Here is a 15,554-nt window from a genome sequence, read left to right on the forward strand (position 1 = left end):
AGCATCATGTTCCTTTCAAGCTGAAATTTATCTGTGTGAAAATTTCACATGTGGTTTTCACATTCTGCATCAAGGGCTCTCCAGGGCAACTTTGAGACAATCTTAAATCTGCTATAGGGACTGGAGCAGGTGGCTAATGACAAATTTGATGACATTTGGGAAGGCAGAGTCCTGGGACTGTTTCTGTCTCTTCCTTTGCCAACTTTGTGGGTATATCTGTTGGGCGCTGTGCCCAAAAAAGCACAAGGGCAGCCTAATTCACCATCTCTCATACCTCCACGGGGACCCTATCAATGATGCTATCCCTTATGCCTCTTTTGACAGCTTCATCCAGATGGTTTGGCCCAATTTCTTATGGGTAAAGGCAACATCAAGTTGGCTCTCTGTTTCCTCCTGATCCATCGAGAAGTCTTTGACCTGTTAGGCTTTGCCTTTCAATGTCGTTTTTACATCACTTGGGGCCCACCCACTGGGTTCATCATTTGAATGTTGCGGTTTTATTCTGGAATGGGCTACACATTGCCACATTAATTATAAACAGATTTCATTCATGGCACCACCTCTAAGACATCATTAAGTCCTTGTGGGAGACCTTCTTCCTCTGTATTCTGGCAGGTCTGCTCCCTGCCTCTCAGGCCTTTCCCACCTGGCCTGACTGAGCAGGGCCCTGACTGACTCCAGCTACATGAAGCCCTGACTGACTCCAGCTACATGAAGCTGAGGTGGCCAAACAGACCCTTGTTTAGAGGGTTTTGTTGGGGGATTCTGCTGCTATTTTTATTGCTCTGTCTAAAATGTTTTTAATTGTTTTTTACTGCTTTTGACTTGTGTGCTTTTAATTTTGAGCTTTTTGTTGTTTTTAAAATAAGGGACATAGGATGTGCCTGGGAAGAGAGGAGCCGTTGAGAGCAGTTAGTAACTGCGCCATGTGCCAGACTCTTCTCCAGCCTGGGGTTATCCTATCTGCCAGCTCTTGTTGAATGTCACATTGGCTCAGAGTAAGACCTCCTTCATTGTGGATGTGGCGGCCAAACTGGTCTGTATCACTGAGAGCTGGGTGGGTGAGCAGGGTAGAGTCGGTCTCACCCAGCTGTGCCCACTTGGGTACTTGGTGCAGCATCAGGGCAGACTGAAGGCAGCCCTGTTTAGGGAAGTTTTTTAATGACTGATGTTTTAATGTATTTTTAATCTCCTGCTGGAAGGCGCCTAGAGTGGCTGGGGAAACCAAGCCAGATGGGCAGGGTATAAGTAATAAATTAGTCGGGGAGGGGGTGGTGTTGCTGTGTCTGTGGATATTATCCCTCTCTCTAGCTCTATGTCCAGTTGTGGGGTGGATCTAGAGGGAAGCAACCGCAGGTCCCCCTAAACCAACATGAGCTGCCCTCTAAGCACAACATGCATACATTTAGCAGAAATTCTGTACAGAGTTTGTGCATATAAAAAGTAGGATCCTTGCTTGCATAGAGAAAGCCCATGACATGCTAATATACAAGTTGTATGCAAGCAGGCTCCGTGACTGGCCTCGCACTGAAAACAGGTAGGTTAGGGGTGTGACCCACTGCTGTGATGCTACGTCTGTTGGTCAACTGAACAGTACAAATGTAATCTGCTACAGCAAGATCTCATCCTACGTGTGGATTGTGTTCCTGGCTACCGTGTGTCTAAGAAAATTGCACAAAGCCATAATAACCCCCAGAACAGTCCCATGTGATTATCCCCAGCTCTTTGTAGCTGGTAGGAGCACCCTCTCCCTCCCACCCCCCGTCACCCGCCCCCACCCTGCATGCAAGGTGGAGAGCTTTTTATTTCTTATTTTTCCCCATAAAGTTTTATTTTACAAGTTCATTCATACAAATAATATTCTTGCAAATATTCAAATTAAAACAAGATTCTTCCGAATCTTAGGACTTCTCTCTCCCCCCCCCATGGGTTCTTTAAATACCTTTCTCAACTGCATATTATAAATTCATCCAAATTTCAGTCCTCCATTATATCCAAAGTCTTTGTGACATTGCAAGAGTTATTTAAAGCATGCCAAAGAGTTCAAGTGTTTGCGGTGTTCTTTGAGATACAGCCTATATTTGTCCCATTTGTCTATACTGAAGTTTTGATCCTCCTGATTTCTGATTTTCCCGATCAAACTTGCCATCTCTGCTACTCTAGTAGTTTCATCTGCCAGTCTGCTTTTGTAGGTATCTTATCCTATTCCCATATTTGGGCAAGCTGCATCCTTGCAGCTGTAGTAGCATACATGAACAGTCTTTTCAATTCCTTCAGTATCTCTACAACAAGGTGGAGAGCTTTTTAAGCCCCCCACCTTGGTTACCCAGCTCTGGGAATGATCCTGCAAAAATTTGGACAGCCCTTCCTGGGTGATTTCCCCACTTTCTTATATATATATATATATACATATATATACATATATATACATATATATACATATATATACATATATATATATATATATATATATATATATATATATATATATATATGGTCTGTGTATATATGTGTGTGTGTGTGTGTGTGTGTGTGTGGTGTGTGTATATATATATATTCAGCAGGGACACAGGTGGTGCTGTGGGTTAAACCACAGAGCCTAGGACTTGCCGATCAGAAGGTCGGTGGTTCGAATCCCCGTGATGGGGTGAGCTCCCGTTGCTCAGTCCCTGCTCCTGCCAACCTAGGAGTTTGAAAGCATGCAGTGCAAGTCGATAAATAGGTACCGCTCCGGCGGGAAGGTAAACGGCATTTCCGTGCGCTGCTCTGGTTTGCCAGAAGCGGCTTAGTCATGCTGGCCACATGACCCAGAAGCTGTACGCCGGCTCCCTCGGCCAATAAAGCGAGATGAGCGCCGCAACCCCAGAGTCGGCCACGACTGGACCTAATGGTCAGGGGTCCCTTTACCTTTACCTTTACATATTTAGCAATCCACATAATGGATTTATGTACAAACTGGGCATATACATATATATTGACTGCATCAGATCAACATGGCTACCTACCTGACTTTGCTAATGTTCAGTGTCCACATACCTGTGAATAAGCCCTTTTCAAATAGGATTTACTTTTGAATAAACATGTATCGGAATGTGCTATAAGAATCGTATGATGGAGCAGAGCCACTAGTCCAGCACCTGCCAACCCAACAGTGGCCATGTACATGGTGGGTTTTCCTTTTCCAATAAATACTGTTTCAATGTGTCAATAAAAGCAAAGTGTTTTATCAGGAATATCAGGAGATAACAAGAAATGATGATAGAATGTTAAAACTAGGAGAATCTGATATCATGGGACGGGTGGGTATTCTCATGAGCCTAATCCCTGCTCCTTGCACTGGAAGCCAAATCGCAGATGGGAAAAATTATATTTGATTGTAATATACCATATAATAAAAAGAAAACTCAAACATTTGTGGCATATTAAAATCCTGTATCTTTGCTTTCCTTGACTGCAATGTGATTCACTAAATCACCTATAAACACTCTTATAAAAATTTAATTAATTTCCAAAGACCAGACCAAAGCACTTGTCTTGTCTCCTTATAAATATTAATCAACTCTGGTGATTCTTAAATCCCAGAATAAACACTGATTCCTTTAATCCAACTGTGTACCTGAATTACACATTCTCTCCTAAAAAACAACTCGGTACAATTAAATCCTGCTACTAATTAAAGTTGGTACAATTAAAAATAGAATGAAATGCAATCACTACTTCCACAGAACAATGCACAGTTCAAAAAGATGAAAAATATTTTCAATGAGGGCACTTAACTGGGGTTTTTTTTTGATGAAGATACTTCTCTCAGAAGAAAGAGATAGGCCCCAAAGGGGCAATGAAAATTATTTATTTGGCAAAGACTCTTGTTTAGAGGCAACAGGTTGAACCCAAATGATAGCTCAAGCAGTCCTCTAAACATCTCAGAAATGTTTTATCAATACATTGAAGAAGGAGATGAAAGCTAGAATGTTTCCTTCTTCTAATAAAGCTCTGAGGGAGACAGGGAGAGCTAACCAAGAGCTGATTTGCATTTAACACTGAAGACTTTTAGGAGAAAAGTTGAGAGGTTTTGTGGCGGCAGAATCAGCAATGCATTTAAGGTATATTTCATGCCAGTTTCTCTGCCAGACTCAGACCACATCTTTTGTATTTAGTTATAATCCGGGGGTCACCATAACTAATGGTATTCCAGTTTGGTAGCAGTGTTTGTGGCACATTTACTTGGCCTTTAGCTACTATCAGCATTCTGGAGAGTCAGATAAGAGAGAAAAACTGGGAGGAGGAAATCAAGGTTTCTCGTGGGAAAGTGCTCTGAAAAACATGACAGTGGTGGCTGCTGCTGCTGCTGTTTGAAAGGCAGGAGGCAGCAAACATCAGACTTTTGTATCCTTCCTTGGCTCTTTAGGTCTCTAAGCAGCTAGAGCCATCTGCTTCCCACACCCGAGCACACATAACGTGGTCAAACGCTTAGGAATGAAGTGAAAATTCCCACATTGTGCCAATTTCATTTACTGTATACTAGTGCTTGAGCATTATGCTTCACTTCTCAAAATCTGCTAACTGAAGGAAATAATTTAAGGGTGGATTGACACTTGTGGGTTTAACATTAAGGAAGGGTTAAGGAATGGTTTTGATAACGTATGACGTCCTACTTTTAATGCTCATTATGCATTATTAAAATGTGACACCAAAGAGCGCAGGAGAGCAATCAGCGATAACCTTTTGATGGGGGGGAACAAGGTAAAAAATGCTTTAATTAACAAGTATGTCCTGTGATGTTTTATCTAATATCATTCTAATAATGTTAAACAGGTCAGTGTAGATGCAGCCTAAGTCTTTTGTCAGCAACTAGAAGAACTGTCAGCTACTCAGATTTTATTAAGAAGGGTTTTTGACTATAAAAAACCCAAACACTGACACTGCTTCCAACCATCTAATGTGCAAAGTTTAGAACCAGTTTTGTGGTCATGAGCTTCTGTTTTCAAGGGCACACTAATACAACACTTACTGAACCATTTTGCTGAAAGGGATATGGCAAGAAGCCAGGTGTCCTGTGGCAGATTCAGGGCACCTGTCAGTGGACTCAAGGAAATGGTTACGTAACAGCACTGTTTATTATAAAAAAGGGAGGAAACGAACAATAGCATGGAACAAAAACAAGAGGTGAAAGCCATTTTGTAAGGAGAATAAAAGGGCAGGAATGAAAAGAAATTCCAACCTTTACAATTTTCTAAGCTATCAAAGTTAATTTGCTAGTTTCTTTTGAAAAAAGAGAGCTTTTAAAAAAAAATTCTAGGAACATAATGCCAAAAAGTAAAATCAACTCTTTTTGCATTTTAAGAACATTTAATTACCTAAAGTGAGACAAAATGTTCCACTTCTTAGACTTAAAAAGTTTTCCCAGCAGGCCGATAAGTCCTTAAAGATACCAGAAAGTGAACCATCTATAGTCCACCATGACACTTTTGCACCTGTCTGAGTGTCACATTCCAAAGACATAGAATCATAGAGTTGGAAGGAAGCCCCCAAGGGCCATCTAGTCCAACCCCCCTGCAGGTGTGGGAGTGACTTCACTGTCCACCAATAGCTCAGCTGTTTAGAGCCTGGTGCTGACAATGCCAGGGTTGCAGGTTCAGTCCTCATAAAGGACAGCTGCATATTCCTGCATTGCAGGGGGTTGGACTAGATGACCCTCAGGGTCCCTTCCAACTCTAGAATTCTATTATTTTAAGCTGCAAATATGAACATACCCTAAATCCGTGGGGAAACGTAGCAAGACAAAAGAGACTCCTTTTAGGACTGAATGCTGGCATAGGCAAGAGTGAGCAAGGAAACAAAAGGACAAGGTTTCCATTGTCCTGATAAAAATTCCCCTGTTCCTTTCTCCATTCTCCTTTCTTCTTTTGCCTGCTCGTTTATGACCACTCCCATTGCCTCTTTATTTCAACTACTTCTGCATATTAAAATACGGAATACCATTATGCTGATGCCAAAGTACAGCAAAATTCTAGAGGGCAAGAAGTGGCAGAATAGAAGACTCCCAGCTCATATAATAGCAGCACTGATGAAGAACATTTAAATTCAGATAATGTGCACTAGCAGTTCCAGGCCTTTTTGCTTCACATGCAATAATTAATAAGTTTCTTTGTTCCTTTCTCCCTCTGTTTGTCTGCTTTTAGGGAACTAGAGGCAGACAAAAGCTGTCATCTGCCATCACCACTTAAACCCCCTTTTTCATCATGGCAGAAAGATCACAGGGCTAACCCTTAGCCCTAAGCGTTGTCTTTGTACAAAGTTAAAAACAAGGAATTATTACAGGCCGTTATATATTTAGATGTGTGTTAGTTATTACTATGCAGAGGAGTTTCCCTTAAGTTTATTCACTCTCCGCGGTCTCCTGTGGCCACATGTCCACTTGCTTTTAGCAGCAGAAGGAAAGGCCAACTGTGTTCATATATATGCCAAATTGAAAGGTCCCATTTTCAAAGTTGCTCTATCCCTGGACTCCTAAAGCAAATTCTGAGGAAGATACTCATTAGTGGACCAATCTAGCACCAGGCTCCTTGTTTGCTGTTGTACAATTTTTTCCTCAGAGACAAATACGTGGGTCAGGGGGTGGGGAGGGTATAAGATTGGAACAGGTAGAAATAGTATCTTGGGAACTGGCATGCCAGCACAAGCAGACTTAGTAGCAGTCTCGCCCATGTCCATTTGGTATAAAAGTGAGCACAGAAGTGCCTACAGAACTGTTCAGATTGAGTAAATGAGTGAGCAAATATGGCTGACTTTGTGTTGCTTTTATTTTTGAGGTTGTGATATTTGTTGGGGTATTCCATTCTCTCCCCACCCTGTGTCTGTCTGTCTGTCTCTCTCCACACACACACACACACACACACACACACACACACACACACACTTCTAGAAAAAGAGATGCTGAAACTCACCATGAACACCTCCCTTGCTCTCTCATAATGGCAAAGGCACATCTGAGTTCTGGTAAGTTCTGGCTGAAAAAAGCTCTCTCTCTCTCTCTGTGTGTGTGTGTGTGTTTGTGTGTGTGTGTGTGTGGTTGTCATTGCACACCCACTGGAACATTTGTGGTGCTGGACGTTGTGTCGTCTGTATGCATAGAGCTGTAGAGTTGGAAGAGATCCAGAGGTTTATCTAATCCAACCCCTTGCGATGCAGGAATCTCAAGTCAAGCATCCCTGAGTTGAGGAAAAAGAGGAGGAGGAGGGAGGAGAGAAAAATGGGTGAGGATGAAAATGGAGCACTTGAAAGGGGTTGCAAAATGTGGGGGGAATAAGAGGGGTTGGCAAGTGTAGCCAGCAGGAATGCAGTTACAGGCACTGCACTGTCCATAGAAGGGAAGAGAAAAAGCACTGGGTCCAGTGGAGTTGCGTAAACAAACTTTTGGGGCATTCAACCTCTTAATTGTTTCCAGTATTGTTTTGCTGACTGGCTTTGCCACCAGCCTCTCTGTTCCTCTGGCATTTACAGCATATAGATACAGGTATGTGCTTTCTATTTATTTTGTTCATTATCACTGGAGTGATGTACCACCTGACCATACTTCACAGCTGCTTGCCCTTGTCATCAATATCAGAACCATTGATATCACATTTACCATTCAGTATATATAATACAAGTGGTAAGAAGGGTTTCACCACACATCAGGTAAAAATATTTGGCAATATGGGTGATAAATAAAAATATAATTCCGTGTGTGTTTCTAATTCTGGAAACCAAGCTTTACAAGGAACGGTTAAAGGAGTTGGGCATGGTTAGCCTGGAAAAGAGGAGAGTGAGAGGAGATACGATAACCATCTTCAAATATCTAAAGGGCTGTCCCATGAAAGAGGGAACAAGCTTGTTTTCTCCTGCTCCGGAGGGTAGACCCCGAACCAATGGATTCAAGTTGCAAGAAAGGACATTCCAACTCAAAATTGAGAATGGACTCCCTTGGGAAGTTGTGGACTCTTCTTCCTTGGAGGTTTTTAAGCAGAGGTTGGATGCCCATCTGTCATGGATGCTTTAGCTGAGATTCCCCCACTGCAGGGGGTTGGACTAGATGACTCTTGGGGTCCCTTCCAACTCTACAATTCAGTTGTTTTCAGCTTTTTCTATAGCCCTCCTGTGGACCTTACTAAATAGTTAAGGAAGGTCTTACACCTCCATTATATTAGCACTGGCAAAGAAGCAGTTGGACATGGCAGAATCATGAATTGTGGATTACAAGTGAAGTAGCCACAGCAACCCACAGAGGCCCCCTGACCTGCCTTTCTTAATTACAATGAAGCTGAATGTTGGAAGATTTAGGAGAGATGCAAGATAAGAGAAAGTCTTTCTTCGCGCAGCACGTAGTCCAGTTGTGAACCTTGCTCCCCCAGGAGGCAGGGCTGGCTACCGCTTTGGATGGCTTTAACAGAGGGCTAGAGAAATTCAGGGAAGAGAGGGGTGTCAATGGCTCCCAGCCCTGATGGCAGCAATGCTTCTGGATTCCAGCTGTTGGAAACCACAAGAAGGGAGGATGTTTTTCTGCTCATGTTCTGCTCCCTGGTTTCCCTTGAGGGCCTCAGGTGGGCCACTGTGAGAACAGGATGCTGGACTAGATGGGCCACTGGCCTGGCCAGCAGGACAATTCTTGTGTTCTTGTGTTACTACAAGTCCAGCAGGTGGCACTGCCTATCAGCTTCCCTGTGCAACTCAACATGGAACAGAATAGGGACAAAACTGGAATGAGCGTCCTCTGCCTGTCACTCACTCTGGCCACGCCAATTGTGGGTCTCCCTGCCTTCCATCCTACCAGTCTCAATGAGCGTCAGCCAGCACTACAAGCAGCCAAATTAAATGGATACACACACACATCCTTTCTGACACTGGTTTTCCATTGCTGGCCCAGTCATTCTTTGTGCTGCCTCCTAGTAACTCTCCGCCCTGAGCAGGAGCTTCCTCCATTACTTCCTTTCCCCTGTAGGCAGTCCTCCCTTGAGCAGAGAACTCTGCTTTGGCGGAAGCTGGGTGAAGCTAGCTGTGTGCACAAAGGTGCAATTGCATCAGGCCCATATTATTTTAGAGCCATCGCTTGCAACAATGCCTGTAATGATATGTAATTTGAATAATTTGCATGGATAATTTGAACTCTATATTAATTTGAACTCTATACATTATCCCCTTGGCAGAATCAAAGCTCCAATACATTATCTGAAACTGCAATAGTATATAGAGTTATTTTATTAGCTGAATATATTTGCCCTTTGTTTTATGTTGTCATTTCAAATCTCCTTTTTGGAAATTTGAAAGCATAGTAATGGAACATTCTGAGGAAGAGAAATCTAATATAATCTCTGTTCAGCATATCAATTAAAACTGTTTGTGATTCAAGAAAACAAAGAGATGCCTACAGTTTAAAGAAATCTCACTGTTTTTCCTTCTCAGCCATGGGGGCAGGGAACCTCATTCATCCTTACAAAAAAAAAAGCCAAAAACTTGATTCAAATCAGATTAGGCCAAAGGACCACCAAGCAACGAACCAACCCAGACCCTGTGATCATCATCTGAGGCCTTTCTCCATGGCCTCCTCCACAAGAGATCCGGAGGGTGGCAACACAAGAATGGGCCTTTTCTGTGCTGGCTCCCCATTTGTGGAATGCCCTCCCCAGGGAGGCTTGCCTGGCACCTTCCTTTTACACCTTTAGCCGCAAGGCTAAACCGTTCCTCTTCATCCAGGCCTTTGACTATCATCCTGTATTCTTTAAAATGTGCTTTTATTGGGAGGGGGGCGGGTTATTGGTTTGTTTTGTTCTTGCCTTGCTGGGGGTTTCACTAGATGACCCTTGTGATCCCTTCCAACTTTACAGCTCTGTCTCTATGTATTTTGTGTTTCTACCTCATATTTTTGTGCTGTGAACTCCCCTGAGATCTTTGGATGAAGGTGGGTATGCAAATTTGCTAAATAATAATGGGCAATAAAGTGGAGATGGATGACAGGATCCTAATTGTCAGGTCTGAGTACCTGATTCACCTAACAGAGTGGGATTCATAGCACCTCATACAAAGGGAGAGCAGCTTCCCTGATACTGCTGGCTTTGGTTTTTGCTGTTCTTTTATGTCTTCAAGTATAAAAATAGTACATGTCGCTTTACTCATCCTCAGTAGAATTCTTCCCTGTTGATGCAGTTCATTGCCAGGTTCTCTGTGGAAATCTGTTCAGGAAGTGTCTCTGTTTGGCATCTCTGAAATTTTAATTTAGCAGTCATGCAGCTTCATTAATTTGTGCTATATTTGTGTTGCTCGGGACAGCAGGGCCACTTGAAATCAGGGCAGCTGCGAGAGGCATTTATTACATCCCTGTCAGCGGACTGGTTCGCACATGCAAGTTCACCCCTTGAGAACCGAAACATCCCGTGGCGTCTGCCATTTGCGTCTGAGGTATCATTTCAGTGTGATGTGGTAGTGAAGAGGCATTTGACCAAGAAGTTGTGAGCTCAAACCCCTGTCAGCGGGGAAAGGGGAAGCCATGTCCAAGTAAGGCTGGGTTAAACATGTAAACAATAAATCTAACACTATAGTGCAATGCTTTTTTTCAACAGACTCCGCGGCAAATAACCAAGTGCTTAGAAACCACATGTCAACTGGTCCAGTGAGTTTGTGTGCTCATGTAGAATGAGGAATCGAGCTTGGACTAAAAGCGAGAGTTTGATCAGCTCGGAGATGTGCTATCAACGCCTGTTAATGTGACCTTACGAAGTGCCAACAGCTTCTCCTTTTCCACCACAAGATGGCAGTACCTTTGAAAAACACAGGCAGATGAGTGCATATTTGGAAGTGGAGGGAAATTAGGTAGCAGGTTTCTCCACCCGTGGCATGCAGAGGTAGTCATTTGTGAATTAAAAGAATAGCTTCAAAAACAAGGTTCCTGACAAAGATCTGGTGGGCTTGTGCCCTAATCAATTCGCTAATCTCTAAATGCGACAAGACTGCATTGTTTTGGCTGCAGAAACTGACAGGGTTGCCCTTCTGGAAACTGAGCTCAGATTATGTTGATAACAGTTGCAAAATGATGGCAAAACTTCACCAACAAGTGGGGTTATTTAAAGTGGGAGAAAGTGTTCCCAATGTGTGCCCCTTTCGGCTCAGTTTGGATGTACTGGGAAGGCACCTAGGCATATAATTGGGGGCAGGCATGGTTCAGGTGGCGCTGTTGGTTAAACCACAGAGCCTAGGGCTTGCCGATCAGAAGGTCGGTGGTTCAAATCCCTGCGACAGGGTGAGCTCCCGTTGCTCGGTCCCTGCTCCTGCCAACGTAGCAGTTCAAAAGCACGTCAAAGTGCAAGTAGATAAATAGGTACCACTCCTGCGGGAAGGTAAACAACGTTTCCGTGTGCTGCTCTGGTTTGCTAGAAGCAGCTTAGTCATGCCGGCCACATCACCCGGAAGCTGTACGCCGGCTCCCTTGGCCAATAAAGCGAGATGAGCGCCGCAACCCCAGAGTCGGCCACGACTGGACCTAATGGTCAGGGGTCCCTTTACCTTTATCTTTATGCTTCAAAATGACCCATCAAAAAAACCAAACCTCTGAAGCTGGCAGGAGCTGCGGCTGCCAGCTGACCGCACTCCCCTCAAACTGCCTCAGAATATTGACAGCAGAGAGCGACACATAAGTGTGACCCTTTCATAGCCAGCCAGGGCTGGAATGAGGCAGAAGAGAAGGAAGTAACTGCAGTGCCTGGAGTTCAAGGGATGGATGCAGTTTGCTGCATTCATGCTTAAAGCCAGGGAAATGGTTTCTGGTTACATGGAGAGAGCTAGATCCTCTCTCTCTCTCTCTCTCTCTCTCTCTCTCTCTCTCTCTCTCTCTCTCTCACACACACACACACACACACACACCAAAAAACACCACCAGAAACTGCAGATAATAGTTCTGGTTAGTTGGTTGGTTGGTGCATGACGTACAGTATAATCCTATGCATATTTACTCTGAATTCATTAGAACTTATTTCTATGGGGCATCATCCCAGGTAAATGTGTATAAAGTTGCAGCTTATTTACTCTTATTATTATTAATTAAATTTGTATACTGCCGTTCATCCAAGGATCACAGGGCTGTTCAAATCATAAATATGCAAATATACAAAACTAACATTGAGTGGACTTCAATAGAGCTATTCTATTTACAATAGGGTAATACATCAATTTGAGATTATGCTCAAATATTCTCCGCCTTCCCTATAAACCGTGGCACATGCAAAGCTGGAAAGGTGTGCTATAACTGAATCCAAAGCGCCATCTGCTGGCTCCTGAAACAGAAACAGTTACTTTCTTACTTGGAAAAGGAACTCTAAAAGTTCAGAATGAAAATTTCTGATAAAAGAACTAACTTGCAGCCTTGTACCTGCTATAGCCTGGAAATTCCAAGAAAGCAAAATCACTGTAATTTTGAAAAGTTCACTCTGCCACCTAGACTCTAAATGGTGCCTGGTTGTATCACAGCACAGACAAAAGCCTGGTCCTTGATCCTGGGAACCATCATACAAAATTTGGTTACGATATCTTAAGAGGTGCCTAAATGCATAGCCAATGAAGGCTTCACTTTCCAAAATTTGAATGCATGCACGTATGGTAGACAGAAGGGATGCGGGTGGCGCTGTGGGTTAAACCACAGAGCCTAGGGCTTGCTGATCAGGTCGGCGGTTCGAACCCCCGCGACGGGGTGAGCTCCTGTTGCTCAGTCCCTGCTCCTGCCCACCTAGCAGTTCGAAAGCACATCAAAGTGCAAGTGGATAAATTAGGTACTGCTCCGACAGGAAGGTAAATGGCGTTTCCATGTGCTGCTCTGGTTCGCCAGAAGCAGCTTAGTCATGCTGGCCACATGAACCAGAAGCTGTACGCCGGCTCCCTCGGCCAGTAAAGCGAGATGAGCGCCGCAACCCCAGAGTCGTCCGTGACTAGACCTAATGGTCAGGGGTCCCTTTACCCTTTATGGTAGACAGAAGAAGCAGACAGAAGGTACCAGACATTTCCTCTCCCACCTCCCCAATGCCCATGAATAGAATTTGCTAACATTTATTTCCTACTGATTTTCTATATTTATACCCCACTTTGTCTTGGTAGCACATGTTGACGTACCTGCCCAGGGTGAAGCACTTGCTTCATGCAGAACCATGAGACGTAGGGGAAGTAGAAGGAGGGTGCTCTGTCTTAGTGGCTCAGCAAGTCTTTTTAAAGTGTTGGGCCTGACAGGGAAGGGAGCATCATTTACCTCTGCTTTACTCAGAGAAATAGCTTGGGCTGGAACATGTCTGTCCACAAATGGCTCGATCTCAGAAATGATCTCAGAATTGCATTAGGATGGCCGTAGGAAGCAAAGACGGAAAATCTAAACAATAGTATGGTCGCAAAAGCAGAGTTATTAACGGCATCTGCCTGATGGGTGCTTTATCTGTAAGTAGAGTTTAGGGACCTTTCTCATCAGTGGGCTTTTTTATATGGATATATATATATGCAAGTAACCAAATCTCAATAGAATAAATCTCCTTGCTTTCCCCAACTTGTTGGTTTCTCTTTCTCCTCTCTAGAGCTGGCTTTCCACAAGGTGCTTGCAACTAGGAAGGGAGGGGGGATTTGATCCAGTTCGCAGTTAAAGGTGAACTCACCAAATTCACATGTTCTGAAACAATGTGTGAACTGAAACAGAGCTATCTGAATTTTGCAATGGAGTCTTCCAGTCAAGAAATTTGCGCAAAATTGTATATATTGGGGCAAAGTGTGCAAAGATATGCATATATCAGTGAAAATAAAATACAAAGATACATTATATTGGGGAAAACAGCTTTGTAAAGATGTGTATAGTGGGATTTATTATTTTTTGCTATAATCTGTATTTGGTTTACCAATAAATTCTGATTTGACTTGATTAGGTAGGTAGGAGAAATTTGAACAAAAAAACTGATTGAATTTCCTAAGGGCATTTAAAAAGAAATCATTCACAAACTGATATAGGAAGGTAAAGAACTGAACTTATGATTGGAAAAATGAGAAGCTGAGATACTGTGTCTGACATACTGTATCTGCCCACCCCATTTACAACCCCAATATATTTCAGCTATTTCCCCACTCCAGCTAATACATTCCCTTTCTTGTGCACTTGAAGCCAGGGGTGCTGATCAGATCCCAGCCTCACAAAACGGCTCAGGGAGGGGGGCATGAGGAGGACGCCATGCGCCCTTTGATCGCGGCCTCACTGAGGGGCTGGGATGGAGGGGCACATGGCTAGTGCATGCTTCTCCTGTCGCCCTCCACGGACCCCGAGGGGCTGGCTTAGAGAGAGTGGGGTAAGGAGGGCTCAAGAGCCAGTCTGTGATCAAAGGGTGTCACTCCAGCAGCAAGGGCCAGGCTGGTACCCCTCCTTTGGTGCAGCTATGGCACGTGAAATGGGGGGCAGCCCTGTGCCACCCACATTCTCGTCCATTTGGGCCAACAGTAGGGCAGCATGGATGTAGCAAACCCAAAAATGCCTTATCTTCTGAGTCTTCGCCAATAAAACTCAGAAACAAGAGGAGTTAGGAGTCCAACCTTCTTGCAAAGCAATAGGTCACAATGGGATTACTCTGCAAATGTTGCAACCCCACCCAGTGGTCCAGGAAGCAGTATTTATAAAGTTTCAAACAAAGCATTTCAATTTCCACCAGTCATATACCGGTACATCATTACCTCATTGATAGACCAATCATACGCATAAAAGTATTTCTCATTACCTCATTCCAAGTTATTGGACTTGCGCACAGCATTGGCTAATTCTGCTGACTAGGCTCTGATTCCCCCCTGTTCCATGGCCTTCACATGAATACTCTGCGTTACACAAAGCTTTTTGTGTGCATGTTGTAGCAACTTGTATCTTACCTTTTGTGCTGTATCTTCTGATTTACGTACAGCGGAACCTCATGTTATGGATGGGATCCGTTCTGGAGGCCCATCCATAACAGGGAACTGACGCAAGCAGAAGCACTACGTCGGCACATGTAAGTCTGCACATGTTAGCACTTCTGCACATGCGCGAGCGGCAAAACCCAGAAGAAACCCGTTTCGGTACTTCCGGGTTGCCTCAGGATGCAACACAAAAACACATAACCTGAAGCATACGCAACATGAGGTATGACTGCATTAGCTGTTTTCCTGCCGCCAATGAGGGCGGCAAATGTTGCAAAATTATCAGTTTCATAAAGTAACAGGCTACCGTAAGTTCTCAATTAGAAGCACACTTAAGGATTTACAGGGGTACCCATTATCACATTTATTGTGGCCCTTTGGGCCACTCCCACATGGAGACTGGTGCCCTCAGCAGGCCCATTATTTTCACTTAATATTTTCCTGCTGCCATCACTCCCCTTAACCCAAAATAAAGCTCTTGACCGGCATAGGACTCTACCTTTCTTTCACAAATGGCAACTGCACAAGTAGAGAAGGCAATGCATGAAATAATTTTAAAAATCCAAAGAAAACCAGCCCTAGAACTCCCTCTCACTCACAGTTTTCATAAAAGGTGCTCCACC

General features: G+C 43.8%; 1 long non-coding RNA gene across 1 annotated transcript in view; it reads left to right on the forward strand.

Moving 5' to 3' along the window:
• LOC309378028 overlaps positions 1 to 15,554 on the forward strand; it is a 520,733-nt gene that overhangs the window by 351,576 nt on the left and 153,603 nt on the right. The gene's annotated exons all lie outside the window — the stretch shown is intronic.

This window comes from Podarcis melisellensis, assembly GCF_964234715.1.
Source record: "Podarcis melisellensis genome assembly, chromosome: 9".
NCBI classification, from domain to species: Eukaryota; Metazoa; Chordata; class Lepidosauria; order Squamata; family Lacertidae; genus Podarcis; species Podarcis melisellensis.